The sequence below is a fragment of the Dermacentor andersoni genome, chromosome 4 (genome assembly GCF_023375885.2).
Source record: "Dermacentor andersoni chromosome 4, qqDerAnde1_hic_scaffold, whole genome shotgun sequence".
NCBI classification, from domain to species: Eukaryota; Metazoa; Arthropoda; class Arachnida; order Ixodida; family Ixodidae; genus Dermacentor; species Dermacentor andersoni.
This window is the reverse complement of record NC_092817.1, coordinates 70292313-70313357: the sequence shown is the minus strand read 5'-3', so window position 1 is coordinate 70313357 and position 21045 is coordinate 70292313. Positions and strand designations below refer to the sequence as shown.

At 50.5% G+C, this 21045-nt stretch overlaps 1 protein-coding gene across 1 annotated transcript in view; it reads right to left on the bottom strand.

Annotated features, from left to right (window-relative positions):
- LOC126536276 (uncharacterized) overlaps window positions 1–20602 on the bottom strand; it is a 313085-nt gene extending 292483 nt beyond the window's left edge. The window contains exon 1 of the mRNA XM_055073899.2: window positions 19890–20602. The gene's annotated coding sequence lies outside the window, so the exon portion shown is untranslated. The remainder of the gene's footprint in view (window positions 1–19889) is intronic.
- Between the last annotated feature and the right edge of the window lie 443 nt (window positions 20603–21045).

Genomic DNA, 21045 nt, shown 5'->3' with positions numbered 1-21045 from the left:
TTTATTTTTTTCTGTCTGCATCGAGATCGCCTTCTTCTGTCGTTGTCAACCCGCTGAGGCAATTTGGCGACAACGAGGTGCGCCGCGCCTGCTGCAAGCGGCTTCCGCGCAGCATTTTTTTGCCCCGTTCGAAGAAGGTGAACGGCTCGCTGGAAAGGCTTCTCTCTGCGCTACAGCACGCGGGGCTATTTCGAGCCTCGTTTTTCTTTCTTTTTTTTTTTCTCCGCTCACTTTTTCGTCGCTTCGTTGCACTCTGACGCACTGCCGACTATAACGTGACGCGCCTTTTCCTTCCCGTCGGCACAAGCGAAAGTATAAGAGATACGTTCGCAGCAGGCTTTCGGTCACCGCCAATTTCATCGACCTCCGTGCAGTTCTTCTAACAGCATAGCTTCGCTTCTCCCTCCCCACCACCAGTGCCAACGCAGACTCCCTTAGCCGCCTACAAGAGAGGGAGGGAAATGTGACCTATGCTGGGAGCCCTTTTTAGTGAATTTATGCCGTCTGACTTCAAGTATTCTTCTTCTATCTCCTTCATTAAACGCGAATAAGTGGAAGTCTAGCCCCAGTTAGGGCCGCGGCGAACATCACAGGTAGGAAAAAGAAGAAAAAAAATAACACTGATGATGAAAATGTGGAGTCTAACTTTCCTGCTTTTGTTGCCTTTCTTCTGTTCAGCGCCGCCTCGTTATTTCACTTTTTGTACATAAATATGTATCTATCCATTCTATACGAAAAGCCGGCGCCGCTTACATGCGCCAGCGTGTTTCACCCATTATGTAACGGTATAATAATGACAGCGGACGCGTAAATGACATTTTTCCTGACATAACTTAAACCTTAAAATAACTGAGTCCTCCATGTTGTTGTTTTTTTCTCCCTACTTTTCAATATTGTCATGTGGGTGCGCAGGCGACCAGGCGGAGAAACAGGAAGACTCGAGATCAGACAGCGGCAGACTGCTTTCTGGGCGACCTTGCACCCTCTTATAACGAAGCAATCGACAGCGGCGGCAACGGCGTCAGGCACGTTCGTGACAGCTTCAGGGCCCGTACCTCCTAATTATCCATTTCGTTCTGCACTCATTCCAGCTTTCGTCATCGGTACGGACGTAGCTCGGACGTCACCGCGGCGCCATTATCGCTGATATCGGCCACATGACACAACGTGTGATAAGGTAAGAAAAAAAAAATAGATAAATGAAATGGAACGTTGAGAAACTCGGACCCAGAAGTTGCTATATGCACGAAAACATTGTATACGAGGGGCCCATCTCAATCGAAACTGCTATTTGCTAAAGTCGCGACGTATACCAATTAATTCTCTGGCATGCATAAACGCGTCCCTTCTTTCCCTTTCTATTCTTTCTCTTTCTTTCTTTTTTTTAGATTTACTGCACCATGGCAAGCATGTTCAGCGCGGTAACAGGATTATACCAACGCTGTTAACTGGTATCAGGAATAAGTGGACCAAGCGTATACGCGACGATGCCCAAAGTCCCTTGGCGTTTTACTCGTCAGAAGACTATATTGGCAAGAAAAGAGCAGGCCAGTTATATGAGCGTGAAAAGCAGAGCGCCCATCTTCAGAAGATCGTAAATATCCAAGACAAGAACTTCAATGCACGTGGCTATGAACTGTGCTCTCTAAATTAAAACGAGATATTAAAATCGCATACTCAGGTGTAGCAGCTAAATGCTTTCGTGTCTCAGACGCACCTCATCTCGGGCAGTGTATACTTTAACAACCACTTTGCGTCTCCGCGCAGAGAAGTACGCCCCTATCTTGTCCCTTCGAAGCGGCGATCGTAGGTTTCTATATGCAGCAAGCAAGCTGTGAACACAGACGGTAATTGTTTTATGCTGCTAGAGCCACAAAAATTAACGAGTTTTTTTTTTCTCTCTCTCTCTGTAACGAACGGTGTACTAGTTAGCCTAACTGGTAATTGCGCGCGGGCGTCAGTTAGCACGGAGATCAGACACCCGGTGTATTTCGTGCAAAAATCATTAGGGGCAAAATATGTTGGTGTCCCTCAAACGAATAAAGAGCGAAATGAACTTACGTGAGAATGTAATTTTGTATTTTAAACATAACGAATAGCCCTTGATAAAGAGGCATGCGGGCATTAGTAGTCGCAGACAAGGATATAGAACTGTACAAGTACAATAAAAAAAAAGGCCAAGGCGACTGGTGAACGACCCGGAATCAAAGAAACAGCAAACATTGTATTACGAACAAAACGCCTCTTCAAGAACACAATGATTAAAAAAGCAATAGCCATTACCCACTGCCCGCAGTAGGGTTGTACCCAAATTTGAAGCAATGTGGAACGAGGCGTGCTGGGCGCTGACCGACACTATGCTGAAATCGCCCAGCTGTATTGCCCATTCAGTGGAGAAAAAACACTATACGCTACACTGCCTCGGGCATGTATGGTGGGACAGACGGGTTTACGGGTGCCTTACGCAGGAGAAAAATCAAAGCTAAATAAAGAGGTAAGAATATGTTAACATCATAAACGCCCGCTTGACTGAGGCAAATGAAACGGAAAGGCACCATCATGAGCTCGTCGTATGCACCCATAGTTCGACGTTGCTGCCTACCGCGTGTTCAGTAACACTCAGAAGACCGGCATCTGGTCTGTCATTTTTTATGTGTGTGCGTGTGTGCGTGCGTGTGTGTGTTCGACACGCGGCGACGACGCGACCTCGAGTCCCTGGTAGGCCCCGCACTGCCAGGATAATCCCGTCTGTCGCGCCACCTCCGGCGCCGATAGTCCCACCTATTTCCCGTTGCGACACACACTAACACACACAGTCCAAAAGGTTTCTCGCGGGCGCAGACGCCTGAAGGATCCGCGACGTGTCACGTATACACACGGAGAGCGATACCCGTACACGGGCACTCCGCTCCTCACACGGATGCGCAAACCGCGGGCGCATCGCCTCTTCCCACGCGCACACCTGCGGGCCCACACGCGCGCACAGGCGCACACACACGCGCACGTATTCGGAGCACGGAGGTCTTAAAACGCGCGAGCTTGCGCGCTCGGGGCAAGGCGAACCGTCCCTTCCGTATATCTGCTCTCACATGGAGGAGGAGGAGCAGCAGCAGCAGGAGACACCGTCGCCGCCGCTGTGCCCACGCCGCAAACGCGCGACGATAAATCGTGGCCACGTTACGGAGCCACCCGCCATAAAGATGGGTGCGACGTGAGGCCCTCTCTCTGCTCCCGACACGAGGAGACTGTCGCTTCCGCACCGCGATGACCAAGGAGGAACCGTTCGCTAAAGGCACGCTCTTTACGGCGCGCACAATGCGGCCCACGTTCGCTGACCCTCCCTTCTTCGTTCTCCATCCATCCTCTCTCTCTCTCTCTCTCTCTCTCCGTGCATCGTTTTTGCGCCTGAGGCGAGGGTGGGATCAAGGTCGAGGTCGCTTCGCCGAGGCGTCCCTCCGCCGTGCGCCGGGCTCGAGTATCGCCCACAACCAAGACTCTCTTGACTCCTCGTGAAACAAGGCACCCCCCAACCGGACGACCCGGCGCGCACGCCAACGCTGCGAGAGAGATGGGCTGCTTAACATGTAGCGCGAGAGATGCGGCGAGGCGATGATACACGCACGTCTAGGGATGGTCTGCCGCGACGGCTAAGGAAGAAGAAGGACGAGCAGACTAAGACGGTGTGACTCATAACCGGGTACGCGACGTTACGAACTGCAGGCGGCCGGCCATCTGTGCTGTCGCGCGTTCTTTTGATTAGTTCCCGACAAGCGCACTTTTACATCTCTTGGGTTGGAAGCACGTCGGATGGTTGCAGCATCCATTGCGGTTACCATTCGAAGAAGTACCCGAGTTTCTTTTTTCTTCTTTTCATATCATAACTCGATGAAGTTACACCCATAAGCACTTGTCATAACGAGCTGTTAGCGCTTGTTTTATTCCTTTTTTTCCTTATTTCGCTGTATTCATTTATTGCCATCAATATGTCTAGTTTTCCTTTGAGAGAAGTTTGAAATGGAGATGAAGTATCCAAAGGCATCTATCTATCAGGGTTGAATACGTATCCTTCCCACATCAAGAAGGCTGCTGACTTCACCAGAGCGCGGCACGTCTAGAGCAGAGGCGTAATTACAGTAGCAACCGTACGCGTAGCATACCTTTCTTTTTGCTTTTCCGATCTACATAGCGACAACGCATAATTACATAGAAGGCTATGACGAGTGCCTACGTTTCCGTGCATTGCGTGCGTATCAGAGAAGTGATGGCCTTGCGCGCAGCAGCTACACATGTTCAACACGCAGGCCAGGTTCTTTTTTTTTTTTTTTTTCAAAAACTCTACGCGAACTGGGCAGTGCGCGGCGAGTAGCAAGCGAGGTCGCGGCCCGCTTCTTCGTCTTCCAGAAGCAGCGCGACACAGCGCGCAGCATATTCAGGTCATTCGACGTAGGTACGTATACGTACAGCGTACCCGCCATTACCATTGAGTTCGCGGAGGAATAAATATATGCGTCCACAAAGGCGAGTAGCAAGCCCCACTGCCGGCTCTCCGGGTCACCTACATATTAAGAAGAGCTAGGCTATACGGACCACGAGTGCATTTTCTTTTTAAATTTTCTTTTCTTCTCAACTCTCTTTATCCGTGTGCCATCGCGGTGGCTCCCTCTATCTCCATCTCTATTCGCATGCCTTTTTTTTTTTTTGTAGCTCGCGAAACAATAAAGAACAGCATCTTGCAAGAAAAGAAATAAAAAGTAATAAAACGCATACGTAGAAGTACCAGTTTACAAACGAGTGTATACAGACGCGTACGGAGGTCTTGGCATACAAGCGTGGTGCGCGCGTCATCTAAAACTAGGTCTTCCCCTGAAAAAGAAGCGAGTGCAGTCATTCTTGAAAGGCGCGCTATCTGAAACTTTTGTGCGCGTATGCGTGTTTGTCTCGTTCGCGTAAGCCTTGGCGTACACTACACACAGACCGTGCTCTCGTGTCCCGCCTTATTATGCGTTGTCAGAAGGACTGGTGAGCGATTGTTCGAATGCAACGGCATGGTTAACGTGTGTTATGCTGCGTTAACATCATATGTGGGGCGTCCCTCTGTGCTGGCTCATATGGGGTGCCATATCTTGCGCACTTTTGCGAGCTTCAGGGAAGGAGGAGAAGGGAGGCCAGGGGAGAGAGGGGAGGATGAATGAAGAGTAAGTTGGAAATTTTTGACTGGTGTATTGCTGAGGCCATCTGGCCTTGCTAGATTGTCACGAGAACCATGCTAAAACGGATGAAAAAAAAAAAAAAAAGCCCTGTCGTGCGAATTCTCTTGGGGGTTGGAGATAACAGGCTCTTCGCCTACGTGTAGCATACTTTTGTGCACCCATCGCGCCAATTATGAGTAACATTCCGCTGCTGATCATGAAGCCGAGGGCTCGATTACCAAATGTAGTAGCGGCCGCATTTCAACGGTTGAGGAATACAGAATTGCCTATCTGCTGAGATATTGGCACACGTCAAGCAACCCAAATAGTGTTCAACATTGTAAAGGCACGGAAGTTTCGCGTGGTGATGCAAAAATATCGCCCGTTATTTTTACGAAATAAAGAAATAATATTTCTAGAAGGGTGCATACTCGAGTAATGTCTGTTGCTTGGCTTCGTGCACTGAAACGCGTTTCTTCATCTCTCGGTTGAATAACATATGCGCGATTTCTCCACATGTATGTACATATATCTGTATGATTCTTTTTGAAGTTAATATCAGTTAGCGCTAGCACTGATTTTTCCTTGTGAGTTGGTGAATTTTGTGCTGCTTGTAACCGTGGTCAAAATGGATACTGAACCTTGTATTATGCGCGGTCTATTCTAGTCCAAGTGCACGTTTCGGAAGCAAACCTACATTAGTTATAATTATGCTGATTTGTACGTAGATGTGGATCATCCTCAAGCGACACGCCCTCGCTTCAGAGTAGTGGTCCGGCCGTTTCGCAAGCCCGCCTTCTACCATCACTCCGGCTGTACCACACAGTGTTAGACACCAGGCGCTTGTGAACAAAGTCAATATACAACAGCTTGCCCATGTCCTCTAATCGTGGCTCATTTTCGAGCGACAAGCATTTTGTTTTCTTAAAAGCAGCTGCAGCGACTTCTACGTGCTCGTTACCTGCTACAAGTTCGCTGTGATGTGATCTAAAGTCGTGAGCAAATGCTCGGAGACCTAAGATGCCGTAATTTCTTTCTTTCTTTTTTTTATTCCAAGCCTGGGAATGGCGGCAGAAATGAAGTGGTACGGCTATACGTGCGGTGTATTCGACCAGTGTCACGTATTGAAACAACTTCACGTTGCGAAGCTGAAACTAAGTTTTTTGCCTATGCCTCGGGGGGTCTCCAGACTTTTGTTCGTGACCGTACACTGTACCAAAGAATGCAGCAAACAGCGCAATTCCGAGTGAGTCACTAAGAGGCGCCTGAAAACGACGGGTATTAAGGTTCCTCCAAGCTGACGCGTTCATTAAATACATTAAAATACATTAATATTCCCGCGTACCCAGAACTGTGCGCCAGAACTCGTCGTTTCTCCCCCGCATCTGTTCCTTTCGGCCGGCGTCTTTTCTTACGAAAGAAGGAACGACAGAGGAAACGGGCACCGAGCAGCAGGCAGGCGGAGCAGCAGGCCAACCCACTCCGAAACCGGGCGGCGAGAGATTGAGCCCCATTGCGAGGCAAAAAGGGAAGAGGCCACCGCGCTTCGCCCGGATGCCATTCTGGCGTGTGTTGTGTGTGCGCTGTAGTTGGATTCGGGCGGCCGGGCGCCCGCCGTCGCCGCAGCGGCGGCGCGGAGAGAAGTCGTCGTCGTCGTCGTATAGTTGTCGCGGGGTCGTCGCGCTGCCGTTCTCGGCCACCGAGCGCAAAAGAACGCCGCTCGCTCGCGCTGGCTCGCTCGCCTCGCTCCTCCGCCACGCTGTGAGCGACGGGAGGGTGGACAGGCGGGGGGGGGGGGGGGGGGGGAGGGGGCGTTCTCGTCTCGAAATGACGGGGTAAATCGGTCAGGAGCGGCGGCCTCCCCGCGTACATTGTACGTGTACGAAGGAGGCGAATCACGGCGACTGACGTCTCTCACGCGAAGAACGTGTATGCGGGCGAAGAAAGACGCGGCTCGAGGATGTATGGAAGCGGGATGAGAGAGAGAAAGATAGAGACGAGGTAAAGGATGAGAGAGGAGAGAGAGATATATATAAAGTAAGGAAAATAAAGTGGGCTTCTGAAGACGCGAAGAGAACGGCGCAGCTCGGGAGGGGATCCAGGCAGATAATAAGGGCGCGCGCACGTCAGCGTACGCCTCAAGAGATTCCGTGGCCTGACGGTGCGTAGTACACATGCACTACTCAAGCAATGTATCTTTTTTTCTGCACAGTCAAGCGCAATGTGCACAGGCCTGCTCGTTTTCGCGAGGTCTTGACCATTTCTTTTTTATTTGCTTTTCGCTGCTGGCTTCAGTTACAGGAGAGACATTTGACGACACACCTCGACCTCAAGAGTCACGCCTACTGCATGTCAAGTCTACATAGAACAAAGGAACAATCCCAATCGTGCGCTTGTATGTACTATAGAATGTAGCACACATATTTCGGATTCCACGCGGGGTTTTCTCTATATAGGGGGAGCGGTATCGCATAGTATTGCGCTCCGGCCGGGGGTCCGTTGTACTCCTTCACCTGATTGGGAGGGCCAACTATAAAGCGAGAATAAAACAAAAAAGTCATATATATCACTTCGGACATTTTAAAACGCAGGACGAATTAAGCAGCTTATGTCGTTCTTGAAGGACTCTACTTGACCTTTCGCATTGGCAAAGTAACGGTTATATATTAAGGAGGAAAAAGTGAAATGACGAAACACACGAGAAATAATCAAAGAATCCTAATCTCTACTGCGTTATGAGTTGTACACATGCGTGCGAGTTCGATAATATACGACACTTGATTGGCTCATATTGCAGTAACAACCTATTCAAAGACTTGTGTATTTAAGTGCTCCCGCGAATCCGCTTATTGGAGTGAGCGAAAAGCGAACCGCGAAACCTTTTTCTTACTGAACCCAGGCGCCTTCGTCACAGAGAATTGCCGAAATGATGGCTGCACCGAGCTTTCTGTGGAAAACGACGTCTGGCTATTTATCACTACACTTTGAACATGAATACCTAGCACACGTTCAGCGTGGTGAAGAATCACGTCCGGGTTCGGAGTAATGTTAAAATTACGAGGAACGCAACTGTACCGAAATGAGCTGCTACAAACGATCAGTGAACTAAATGCATGAGCTTACTCGAAGTACGGACACCACGTTCTTACATCCTTTCGACGAATATCGTTTGCCAAATTGTGGCTGGTTTTCTTGTAAAACGTCAAGCAAACTTACACGTCGATTGCACGCCTTTTTCAGCCAGGAGATACTTTATTTAATGGGAACACCGGAAAAGCTTGCACGGTGTAGCACGATACTCCGTCACTTGATGTGGATTATACATGGCATACCTTCCGTTAGTGCGTTTTCCCGTGTGCACTTAAGCACAGATGCAAAACGCTAGCACAGAATGTGATACACGAAACCACAGGCAATAGACGCTAACTTCCTTCTTCGGCGGTCGACGACGTATGACTACACTGGCGAAAAAGAAATATAACTGGGAGAGCTGTCGATTTTTACAGGCTAACCCCGGAAACTGCTCAAAATATTATGCTGTGACATCAATCCGTTCGACCTCCGATTTGTGCGTGCTACTGGCTTTCTCCCACTCTTTTCCTTCTTTTCTCTGTCTTTTTTCATCCCCCTTTTCACGTTGCCTCTCGAGCGGGTTCGTTTCTGATTTACTTCTCCGTCTTTCCTCTATATCTTTGTTATCTAGAAATTAGCTGCGCTTTCTTGTAATAGAACAGGGCGTCACGTCTCTCTCGTGGGATTTTCTTTCTGCTCCTATCTTTGCAGCCCAGTAAAACCTCGCGCCATTTCCATTTGTATCTCAAACGATAATCAGCTGCTTAAAGAAAACCGAGTATTGTTTTAAACCATGCTGCCCTGCATCCACACGGTAAAACTACACTCGATGGCCCGTCCCACCGACGACTCCCTCACGAGAGACGACCGCGCAAGCGCACGAGTTCACTTACTTTCCCCAGCAGTGGGTCATCGACCAGCGATTCTCGAAATCATCGCCGCGGGACCTTCCGAGAGCGCGTTCACACGAGCCAGGTCGCAGCGTTGGACAGCTGCTGCTACTCTACGGTGGAAGCCTCTTTTACGCGGGCTTCCTCTCGTCGTGCGCGGCTCAAGAGACGCTGGCAGAAGCGCAGCCGGCGCAGCAGCAGCCTGAAGACCGGGCAGGGGGACTCGCGGAATGCGGTGGCTACAGCGTCGGCTGACCTCGGCAGGGGGTACGCGAGCCGAGACGGCGACGCAGGCGGGCAAGCAGCTATATAGCGCGGGCTTCTGGCTCTTCGCGGTTCGCCGGTGAAGAGCGACGTCGTCGACGCGCCGCCGGCGTTGCCCCCCCCCCCCCCCCCCTGGCACATGAACGCACGCACCGTTCGTAAAGAAGTGGCAGTTGAAGGCGCTATAAAAAGCTGGCTCCTCCTTCGGGCAAGGGCGCCGCTGTCAGCCGGCCGGGCGCGGTTGCCCGTGACGTTAACTGCGTCGGACGGGGGCCAGCGCGGCGTCGCCTCGCGTGACCGATGCCGTCCCACGCAAGCCCTTCGGCCGTGTGTGGCGTGTGTGTGCTTGTATGTGCGCACACTCGCATGCGTGCGTGCGTGCGTGTGTGTGCGTGCGTGCGCGGTAGTGATGCGGCGCACCACGCACGCTGACTCACCCCCGGCGACCGTAGAGGCTCGACGGAGCGCGCGCGACGTGTCATGTTTTTCAGGCGCTGCATGAAAGCGATCTTGCTTTCAGTGGAGCCAACAGAGCGAACAGCGTTGAGGTGCGAAATAAGGACATGCCGTCCTACCTGCTGCCGCCGTAACTCGGGTATCCTTCAAATGCGCTATAGTGATTGCATTCGAATAAAGTATCGAGTGCAATGAGAGATATCTTGAGCCAATTTCCGAAGGTCTCGCTAATAGCGAACGCTCGGCTTTTACGAACTAAGCCAGCACGACCGTCATTGTTTTTATGCATTCACCTAGTCTCGGATGTATCGAAAGTGTACGGGCTAACAACTCGGTTACACAAAAAGCTTGGATAATACGAACAAGTCTTCCACAACGATCAGGTTTGTCACACGTGGGTTCAAATTCCGCAAAGGTTCAATTCGGGACCAATTCACGTTGAACTGATCTGAACTTGACCGGGTGCTCCACTGGACGGCTATGAATAGGTAATCTAGTTGTGCAGTGTCAGGTGACCTTTCCTTAAAATCTAGCGGAATAGTGCAACAAGGACTGCAACTGTTCCGGCAGCTACAACGCTTTCATCGCTTGATTATAAGAGCTCATTGAGCAGAGAGTGCTTCTACTACATCTTCAGGACATCAAGAAAAAGTAACAGATAAAACGTAACTTTAGGCCACTGGATAGGAGGTGAAATTCCAAGCATGTTGCTTACGTTCTGTGTATTCAAGGCCACCGAATTTACTCAAAATTTTTCAACACCATTGCCATGCTCACTGCGTAACTAGTTTCAAAATATAATCGCAAATTCACTCTATTGGCACAGCTTGCGGTAAGTAAAAAGAAGAAAAAAAGAACTGCATGCACATGCCCGCATTAGAATTTGTTTTTATTAAGTTGAGCGATGCGTCAGTTGCTTTCTATTTATTGCCGCGGTAAAACGAAAACAAACAATCAACTGGGTGTCACAACTTTCAGGCGACGTGCGAAACCCGACGACTGCCCCCCACCTTCTCTTCCTCCAACGTGCGTGCGTGTGCGGTGTTGCGAAACCATTCAGGTTCCCGCTGTCGTCATTGTAACCTGAGCGTTGCCAAAGAGAACTGTTTTGGTATGCGGGGCTGGCCGCTGATTTTGTATGCGTCGACGCAAGTGCCAGGCAAGAAAAAAAAAAAAAAAAGCCGCAAGCTTATCGAGACCATTTCACGTTTCTTCCTTTCTTTCTTTTTCTTTCTCTGTGTATGTGTGCGTTCCTCAAACGTCGTCCGATTGCGCGCGTGCTATAGGTATCGCCGTCACCAGCACTTGCGACTGCCAAGCGGGTAAACCCTTGTATAGAGCAGCACAGGCGCAGTCAAAGAGGACCGCGAGCGCTGCTGAAAAAAAAAAAAAAAAAGACATTTAAACGGCGAAAGGAATGCCACGGAGACGTCACGCAAATGCCCGACGGCGGGGCCCATCCGCTGATCCACCGGTTGCCAAGCTGCGCTCCCTTCCCGCGCGCCGGTAAACATCCGACGTCGCAAGTGCCGCTGCCACCTCAGCTTGAACGTCGCCTTTTTTGCTTCAGACAAGTCCGCGCCCTCGCAGCGCCACTTTCTTTCTTTTATTCGTTTAATTTTGTTCTTGTTCTCTTTCCCTTCGCTTCACTGCCAGAGCTGTCGCTTCCATACATGTCCAGTGTAAATGTCGTGCCATTAGTCAGCGCAAAAGTCTAATTTCCTTCCCACTCGGGTTACTTTTCTTTTTCCCCATCTCGCTGGCCCTGCAGCGTTCTCGCTGTTAACGTTACCTCGAAAACCGAGATCGCGTCCAACGCTAGCTTTTGTTCGAAACACACATACATGCTATAAGAATTTTAAAATAAAGAGAACCAAGAATGACTAACGTTCTACGTCAATTAGCGCAGAAGAAGAGAAAAGGAACACGTGAGAACTTACGAACCCGTACCTCGGTGAAGGAATAGGAGGACCGTAAGTTTATTTTCCAGTGCCTTTTTCACTGCGCCTGCGCTCTCTCTTAATGTGTGGAATATGAGCTTCGATAGACGCGTTCAGTTACCATCTCGGCACGAAGAAAAAGAAACAAATGCTGCCGAAAATACTTTTGTCAGCCAAGGCTATACTTGAATCTTTAGTGAGCGCAAAGGTTCAGCAAAAGAAAAGAAAAAGCCGGATTGCTGATAGTTGGGAGTCAGGCGAAATCGGAGAATGTCTGCCCTCAGGAAAGGCAGAACAAATCAAAATATAATTACGCGCATGATGACATTCGCTTATCAAAATAGAGGCCAGGACCGAAAATAATTACCAAAGGACGCGGATTCCAGGCTTCAGCATGTGCGCCTAGAATTCCTCGCTTTATGGAATTACCTCAAAGCAACAAGAATCCAGTGGTGACGTGCTTACGTTTATTATACTACTGTTTGGTGTTTGTGCAAGTCTGCCTGTCATACGTATATACGGGTAATTGTTTTTCGTATAGGAACTGTTCGAACGCAAATGTATACCTCGCAGTTTCATATTGTTACGTAAGCAGGCAAACATTTTTTTTTCTTTTATTAGTGACCGCTGCATATTACATGCTGACAATATTTCAGCACTTATGCGGCCTTGTTTACGCAAGAGTGTGCTGTATTACTATGCTTCTTTTTTCTGACTCAAGCTTTATGTTTTACTTTATTAATTCTTCGTGGTCTTGATTTATATATCACAGCAATCTTCGGTGGCTTATTTTTCCTATACTCTCATCGCAAGCTAGCAAAGTTATTGCTGCGTTGCGTTGGCTTTCGGCATACGGGGAATACCACGAAAAGAAAATGAACAGGCCACGTGAACTAATTAATGCATCAAGTGCGTTTTCGCTAGGGCCAGCATGCGCGTATAAAGCGCATAAAAAAAACTAAAAAAGCTACATAAATAAAAATTACATTCTGTGGTCTTACGAGCGAAAATCACGATCTGATTATGAGGCACGCCGTAGTGGGGGACTCGGGACTAATTATGACCCCGCCTGGGATTATTTAACGTCCACCTAAATCTGAGCTCACGAGCGTTTTCGCAGTTCGCCCCCCATCTAAATGTGGCCACCACGGCCGGGTTTGAACCCCGGACCTCGAGCTCAGCAGCGTAACGCCACACACAGCCACGGGGCTAACGCGGCGGGTCGAAGAGAAAATCAAACGACGTACGTCCCGAGCCAATATCTAAGCAATTACTGCACTGCGTAGACAACACACCTGCCAACGGGTACCCGTCGGACAAACGCGCGCGCGCGACCACGGACGGGATTTGATCACGGTTATTATAATACGTACAGCGAGCACGCCAGTGATGCCCAGGAAATAGAAAGGACGCGGCGAAAAAACACGAACAGCAGCGAGAAAGGAAACGAAGCCGGCGCTTTTTTTTTTTTTCGGTTCGCCATTGCCGCATGCAGTGGCACGTCGTCACTGCGGCATTCGCGTGAGCGTTTGTACCATAACGCGGCGCCCACACACCGCACGCATTGGCTGCTCTGCGAGCGCGCGGCGATGGCGGTGATGTCAGGGTCACCGACTGCACGATCAGGCTGTGCGTCGGAAGCGAGCGCGAACGCTTCGAGCGCATTCGTTGCGCGCAGGTTCTTTATTTTTGGTTGTGCCGAACCGTCTTTCTTTCTTTTTGGCACTGCGGAACCATGGCCTATACACGGCGGGCAGACCAATTATTGGCCGCGCCGCGTCGCCGGGACAATTGAAGGACGGCCGAAGCTAATTGGGATGCGCGCCGCGGCACCTCGCTTTCGTGCGTGCCCGTGCGGCGGTTGGGCACGAAATTGAATGCCCACAAAAGGAGGATGCGGCAGAACGGGAAAGATGGCGCCCTTCGGTTACAGCCTATCGACAGTGTGTATTACTGTATCTAAACTGAACGAGAAGGCTACAGAGGGGATGCGCGAGGGGCTCGAGTTCTGGTTAGTTAGCCGAAGCGATACGCGCACCGCGAATACATATATACAATGCGTGCACAAACCGGTACATGTCGTCATCGCTCGCGACCGATCGGTGAATTCCTTGTGCCAGGAGAGAGCGTCAACAGCTGTACCGTCGCAACACAAACGTAGCGCGAAATATTTATAGACTGTCTGTGATGACAGGCGGAGCGCCTGCTAGACACTAATAACATGTACGCGTTTATCGTAATAATTATATGTTTACGGCAACCGAGTTGTTGATTGACTCAGTAGGCATAGATGGTATACTGCTACTATTGCTGAAAACTGGGCTGGAAAGTTGGTTACCGGCATTGTGAATCGTCGCGAGAGCACTAAGGAAGACAAAACGCAAACGCAAAATGCGCAACGCAAGCAGAGTGCTGATTTCGTGCTATCACAGTGCCCGTCCTCTCCATTTCGCGCTGGGTTTTCTCTTTCTTAACGCTGTTACGGTTCATAACGTATAGATCGCTCTGGCTGATGCGATCCATCTACGGGTGCCGTGTTGCAACACCATTAGCACTGTGAAAAAGTGTACGTTTATCTCACTCGATTATCTTCCGAAGCTCCGTGGAGCACGCAGCGGTGCTCTACATAGTATGGCGTCCGTGCAAATCACGGTCTTTTACCACTTCGCCCGTTATCCCATTTGCCTGTCATTTGGCATGCGTCCACAATCGTGGCAAGGCGGCAACCACGTCTCTTGCGCCTATCTGCATGTGCACCGACGTCTGAGACGCAGAAGAAATGACCACACGGCGCGCCCCGTACAGAGTCGCGAGATACTGCCTCCATTTGTCACCTGCAAGAGCAATCGAGGCTAATCGCTGCAACAACGCGCACTCGCCGACGCCCCAGCACATAATGCGCGCAGACGTGCGGCGTGGCTAGACCACGTGACCTCGATCGGCAGACAGACAGGCAACTCTTCTAACAAAAGGTGCGTGTATGCGCGAACTTCTGCGCCGACGCCACCGATGAGACTTCGCCGGCGAGAGCGGCGCCGATGGCCCTATATTCGAAGACGTGCGCCGCAGGGTCGCATTGGAGGGCAGTCTCTCATCACGGTAACGCGAACAGACCGAAGAGTGAGGCCGGTCGGACCGCTCCTGTACGCAGATGGCGTTCTTTTTTTTCCCCCCACCGATGCTCGACTCGCGTGCACAGCGTTACCCCCGCGGCGCTTCTGATTTGGGAAAGCCGACCGTGCCACGTTGTTCCCCAGGGAACAACGGCACTTAGATTCGCCCGTTGCTCGCGCGTAACCATCCTCCTCCTTCTCCTCTCCGTCTTCCATTTTCGTTTCTACTTCTACTATTTTAGGTATTGCTTTTTCTGTGTGTGTGTGAATGGTAAACTAGGGAAGGAAGCAGCGAATAAAATAAAACAAGCTGCGAACAGCGCGGGACGTTCGTTCCCTCGTGCGCGCGCGTACTGCTATGTACTTGTCGGTGCGAATAAAAGGCTGCTGGCGAGATAACGGGTTGCCCCGTCGCTTCTACGTTCGAACGAACAAGGAAAACCGAGCTGGAGGAATCGGCGGTGGTCTATACGTCGTCAGTCGTTGGGAGGAGAGCGAAAGGTCTGTTGTGCTCCTGGGCGCGCTGCCGCCGCAGGCGCTGCTGCAAACAAAACACGGGAGAGCAGGACAAGCCGAGTGAGCAGTGCGCGCGTGCGTGCGTACGCGGCGTGTGCTATGTGCGCCGAGCATGGACGGAAGAAGACCCACACTAGCGGGCACCGTGAATGGGCGCGTGAGGGATACGCGATTTTCATGCCCGACGGATGCGGTAACGGTGGCCCTGTTGTGGAGGAAGGCGTGCCGGTTGGAGAAGAACGGCAGATTGGGCGAGTTGGAGGTCTTCCGTAATGTTTAAAAACAGCGCGCTACCCACACAGAAAAAAAAAAAAAAAAGAGAATGGGACACATTCTAGCTCGCGGCTACTGCAGGCGTCAATTATGCTATACATTGCTCGTACAGTCGTTCCGAAAATAGAGAAAAAGGTCCAGGAGAAGAGGTTTCGTAAAGCGCTTTCTTTCTACCGCTCCGAATGCGATATCTGTGATGCGCGCCGAGTTCTCCGCGCTGTCTACAACCTTCAGCAACAATTAGTACGTATGACACGCCTCTGTGTGTAATGACCGGTTCGCTGAAGGACATAGCATAGTGGATACTTCATGACCAGCAAGGACGCTAATCCAAGATAAAGCAAAGACATTGTAGTACAAGCACGTCTACAGCCGGCGAGGAGGTCGAACACAGACAGTAGAGATCCCCTACAGGTCTGGCCGCTCATATCCGAGCCTCTCTTTAAAAAAATTAAAAGAAAGGGAGAAGAATGCCGCTCTTGTAGCACTGTCAGCCTCCTGTTCTTCACCGATACTATTCTTCTCGGGTAAATATTGCTGACCATTGCAGTAACAGAACCTTTCAACACTCTTAATACCTAGAATGAAATTTCGTTCTCGGCGAGCTCACTGGCCTCTACCTATACGTGTGCCGACTGTTTCGGGAAGTTTTTCTGTCCGTTCTGAGTTTTCATATTGACGAACGGGTCTCGACGACAAATCGCATATTTATGCACGCAGCAGGCATGGCAGAACATCCTTCGTCACGACAGCTTCACCTACAGCGTTGTTAATTAGCAGATACTAGGGGGAAGCTACCGGGGACGATGCATACAGGGAAAGAAATGAAACCACGTGTCTTCTATTTGGTCTCCTCTTTTTGTACAATACGATGAGGCGTCGTTCACTATAAAGCATACCTATTCGACCACCGTGTGCAGTAATGATCACCAAAAGTACTTTGAAGAAATACGCGTTAGTTTAATTATATAATTTGCGTGAGTCCATTTTCGCGGAGCGTATAAACCTGGTGCCGGAGCTACGCCGTGTCATTTCCAGAGGGACTGCACCATCCGTCTTCATAAAATAATAATAATAACGAGGAAAATATAGATTTACCTGACACAGCACGAGACCCAGCAATAATTCCTGCCAGACTATCTGGACCATCGCAAATGCTTTCCAAACTGCAATACTAAATGCATGATTCGACATCTATCATAGAGCGCGAATCTGCCGCGATCGCGTCGGCACAGCACCATACGGACGCGCCGCCGAAATAAGATATTTCTGAAGTCACCATAATCTCTTGTTCCGTGTTACGGTATAGTACGCGCACACAGCGCAGGAAAAAAGAAAAAAAAAGAAGAACGCGCGAACGACGACAAGGCACGTCGTGATTCTCAAGCTGCACCGTCGTCGCCCGTGTGTCGTGTCTCCTCGCGCTACACGTTGCCATGTCAGTAAGAACGTATACAGCCGCCCCGAAGGAAACGAGTATGGAAGGTAATGACCACCGGGGACGACAGGCCAATCCATTGTAGCGAGCCAGCTGTGTTTCAAGGAGGATCGCGTGTGTGTAGGGTGGCCGGCAGTGCATCGACCCGGGCCCTGGGTGACCGAACCCATCCGCCGCCGACTCGTTCGGTATATACGCTCGTCGCCGCGGCTTCTCCGTGCTTCCAAGTTCGCGGCGCAGCGCGGAGAGAAGGGCGGCGGGAAGGGAGGGGGTCGCGCACGTCCTGCTCGGCTAGCGCGACCGTGCGCGCGCCTGGAAGCGAATCGATAAGGGCTCGGAAGGCCGGCTTCCGTCGTGGACCTCTGCCGCAGAGAATCGAATGCACGGCGCCGGCAACAATTAGGAAACGCGACTCCCGGGTAATCACCGTCGTGGATCGCATCGATCAGCCGCGGTGGCGACCCTGCGTGGACAAAGCGAAGACGTTGCGGAGAAACAAACACATTCTGTCCAGTCGAGAGAGAAAGCGAAAGAAGTGGGGCGCTCACCGACCCAAGGGCAGGCCCCGCTGGGTGTCTTTTTTTACCGCAACTTTTGGCCTGTAATACAGGCGTGATCCTTGTCGCGTCGCAGGATAATCGAGGCGTTTATAAACGTCGAAGCGGAGAGTGATGACGACGTCTCGAGCAAGCGCACGGCAGAGGAGAGGGCTGACCTTCAGGTGGCGTTTATTCGCTGCCTATAGAGGTCAGTTGTCAGATAGGAATAAGAAATGTGGCGCGTTGCCTTGAACTTTCCCGCAGTTTGCGGGCGATGAATTCTCCCTCGGCGACAGATGAAGACCGATTTCTGTTCACGCTAACCATGTGTGTGCTGACTGGCGCATCGCGGTATTGCGCGTTTAGGGGAGTGATTGACCTTCACCTGAGCTGTTGTCAGGTGAAAGTCACGCTGTCGCGCTGTCGATGAGGCTGTGGTGACGAAGGATGTTCTACCTTGCCTGCTGCGCGCATAAGTATACGTCGGATGTGGTTGTAATAGCGATGCGTAGACTTGTCCCCATTCATTACTCGTGGACTATGCTGAAGTGCATTAGAAATGCGCCAAGGGAAGGAATTATTATTATTATTATTATTGTTTACTTTTGCGACGCAGTCACAGAGCGCGTGAACACTCCAGCGATTGATGTGCGAGATCAAGGACATCGAAACAGAAAATATTAGTTTTGCTGTGCTGCAGTTATGTTACGTGAAAAAAAAAATTCAACACATGACGCTGTGCAGTCGCATCCACTGTAAAGGCATTGCTGAAAAACAGCTTGAGAACATATAGGGTGTCCCGCTAACGTTAGCCAAGCTGTGCAAGATACAATTTTAAGACCTACGGTGTTTATTTGTCGGAACGCTGACGACCCAACACCGTATACGTCTTATAATTGTATCTCGCACCGTGTTTTTTTTTTCATTTAATTATTTTATTTTTCGCTGAATAGCCTGGCTAACGTTAACTGGGACACATCGTATATGCTATAGCTGTGTTTAGTAATTGTGCGAATCAGTAATAACTGCCGACGTGAACTGCAGACAGTGCTCGTTATAGTATATACAGGAATTGCATTTGTCGTCTAATGCAGTGACAGACCTCGAGTATACAGGCCTGGGGACGACGATATTCTTTATTTACGTTTTTTTCTTCTTTTTTTCCGCAGCAGAACTCCTCAGCGGTTGTCATGAAGAAGATTTGCGGGAATGTAATCGAAATAACTTAGAAAGTATATATGAAATCTCTACAGTGTTGGGCAAACTACACCTTTATCGTGATCATCCTTTGTTCACTCGGTGATTTGCGAGTGTACTCTATACTGCGAAAGTATTTTTTGCGTCAGTTATGTACGACTTCTCACTTAAGTGCGGTAATCTGGGAGCTCATTTTATAATTTGTTGTGTTTCTAACGTCCGCAGTCTGTACAACATTCAGAAAAACGAGAACAACAGTAGTCTTAGTAAATTATTTACCGTTAATTCCGCAAATATATTTTTCTGGCGGTTAAACTGGCACGCAATCTGATAATTACTCCAAGGCGATGCGAAAGAACTTTGAGGAGACAAGCAGAGCGGTTTATACGGGTTTCTCAACGGCCGACATGATAACTCGAACGCCATCAGGGTTTTAGTTAGTACCTCTGCTCCTTCACGTGCGGATGGAAGAATAATGCGATGAGAAAATGAGGCACGTAACACAAGCAGAAGGAAAAGGCCAAGCTTCAAGAAGTCACGCTGTAACCTCTCTCGTCTATCTCAGCACACTTGTGGCTTATTTCAATCACAAGAAGAACTAGACAATGCGCTCAAGCATATATTGAACGCAGTTCACGCTTTTGTTCTAGCCATGTAAGCTATAAAACCCCCTGAGCAATGAATCCAGCTGGAGTCGCGTTGCGAAGAAACTATGCAGAATATGACACCCTGCGTACGGCATCCAGGAACGCTTACCGCGTTGATGGTTTCACATTAACGCATGCACGAGCTCTTCGCATGGCAAGCGCTTAGCGCCTTTGAAATAAACGTTGGCAAAACGGCTGCTCTTGGCAACTCTCTGGCTTCACGCTGCGCTAGACTATGACGCACGTCGCGCGAAAGTGACCAAAATAAGCGCGTTATTCCGAACTCTTCTTACTTTACCCGCGTGCCCGTTTAGCGCGTTGAGCTGACCGCATCAATTTCGTTTCTTATTCTCACCTTGTGATGACGGTCAACGTCTCTGTCACCTTCTTGGAAAGCCTTGAGGGTCGGTTCGTAAACGATGCTGCGTTCGCTCCGACGCTGTAGCTCTTGAGTTTCGGCTCGTAGTCTCTGGTGTCAAATCCAAAGTCAATGCGCTTCGCCGGTCACGGTTTCGCGGACGTCGTCGCAAGTGCCTCCGACGCGGTCAAGGGACGGCGACGCGACGGAACGCAATTTCGGACGCCGGCAGGACTGCCGAACCCCACACCACCGTCACGCCAAAAACACCGGCAGAAGAATCATCCGCGACAGACCGCACACACCTTCTCCTCTGAACGGCGTTTCACGAACTACCGGACGAGGTGCGACGACGGGCCAGCCCCTTCGAAACCGAGCGACAGAAACAGTGCACGCAGCGGGATTCACGCACTTCCCGTTGCCTCACAAACTCCGGACAGCAGCTGCCGTCCGGCTCACAAAAGGCGACGACGGTGTGTCTGACGCTAGCAACGGCAAGCAGATCAGGAGGTTCTGGTTAGCGTACCTCGCACTGTGAACAGAGTCACGGCAACGGCGGCGGCAGGGACCGCCAACCCGTCGATGCGACCGAGGCAGACGAACTCTGCTTCGCAAATGGAGGAGGCACGCAGGCAGGCGAGATGCCGGCCGGGAAGCTGGGCTTTCCCTCTTTGACTCTCCGAGAGAGGAGCGGCAGCGGCGCACGAGCGGAGAGGAGCGCGGGTGGAAGGAGAAGCCACGTGACCAATGAACAGGGTGGTTAGACGCAGCGAGCTCTTCTCGCCAAGCACAGCGGGGAGTGCGTCTCCTGAGAGGCGCTGACCCCGCAGGGACGCAAGGCTGTGCGGAGAAGCCGAAATGCTGGCTGCTAATGTGATTTCGGAGGTGCGCTCGTTCCTTCATCTCGCGCTAGCGGAGATGAGCTGAACAACAACGCCCACGTAGTGCACAAACTAACAAAAATTTTCGTTAGCAAAACTTCTTGCCGCTGGCCGGTGCTCTGGATTATCTGCTGGTTGGCTGGTTATTATTCGTGCATGCCTGATGTTCTTAGATACGAACAGCTTTCCGAATAACCATAATCGATTTGTCACCGCGCGGATCCATCAACTTGCCTTACTTTACATAATATCCGTTCGTAATAAGGTCGTGG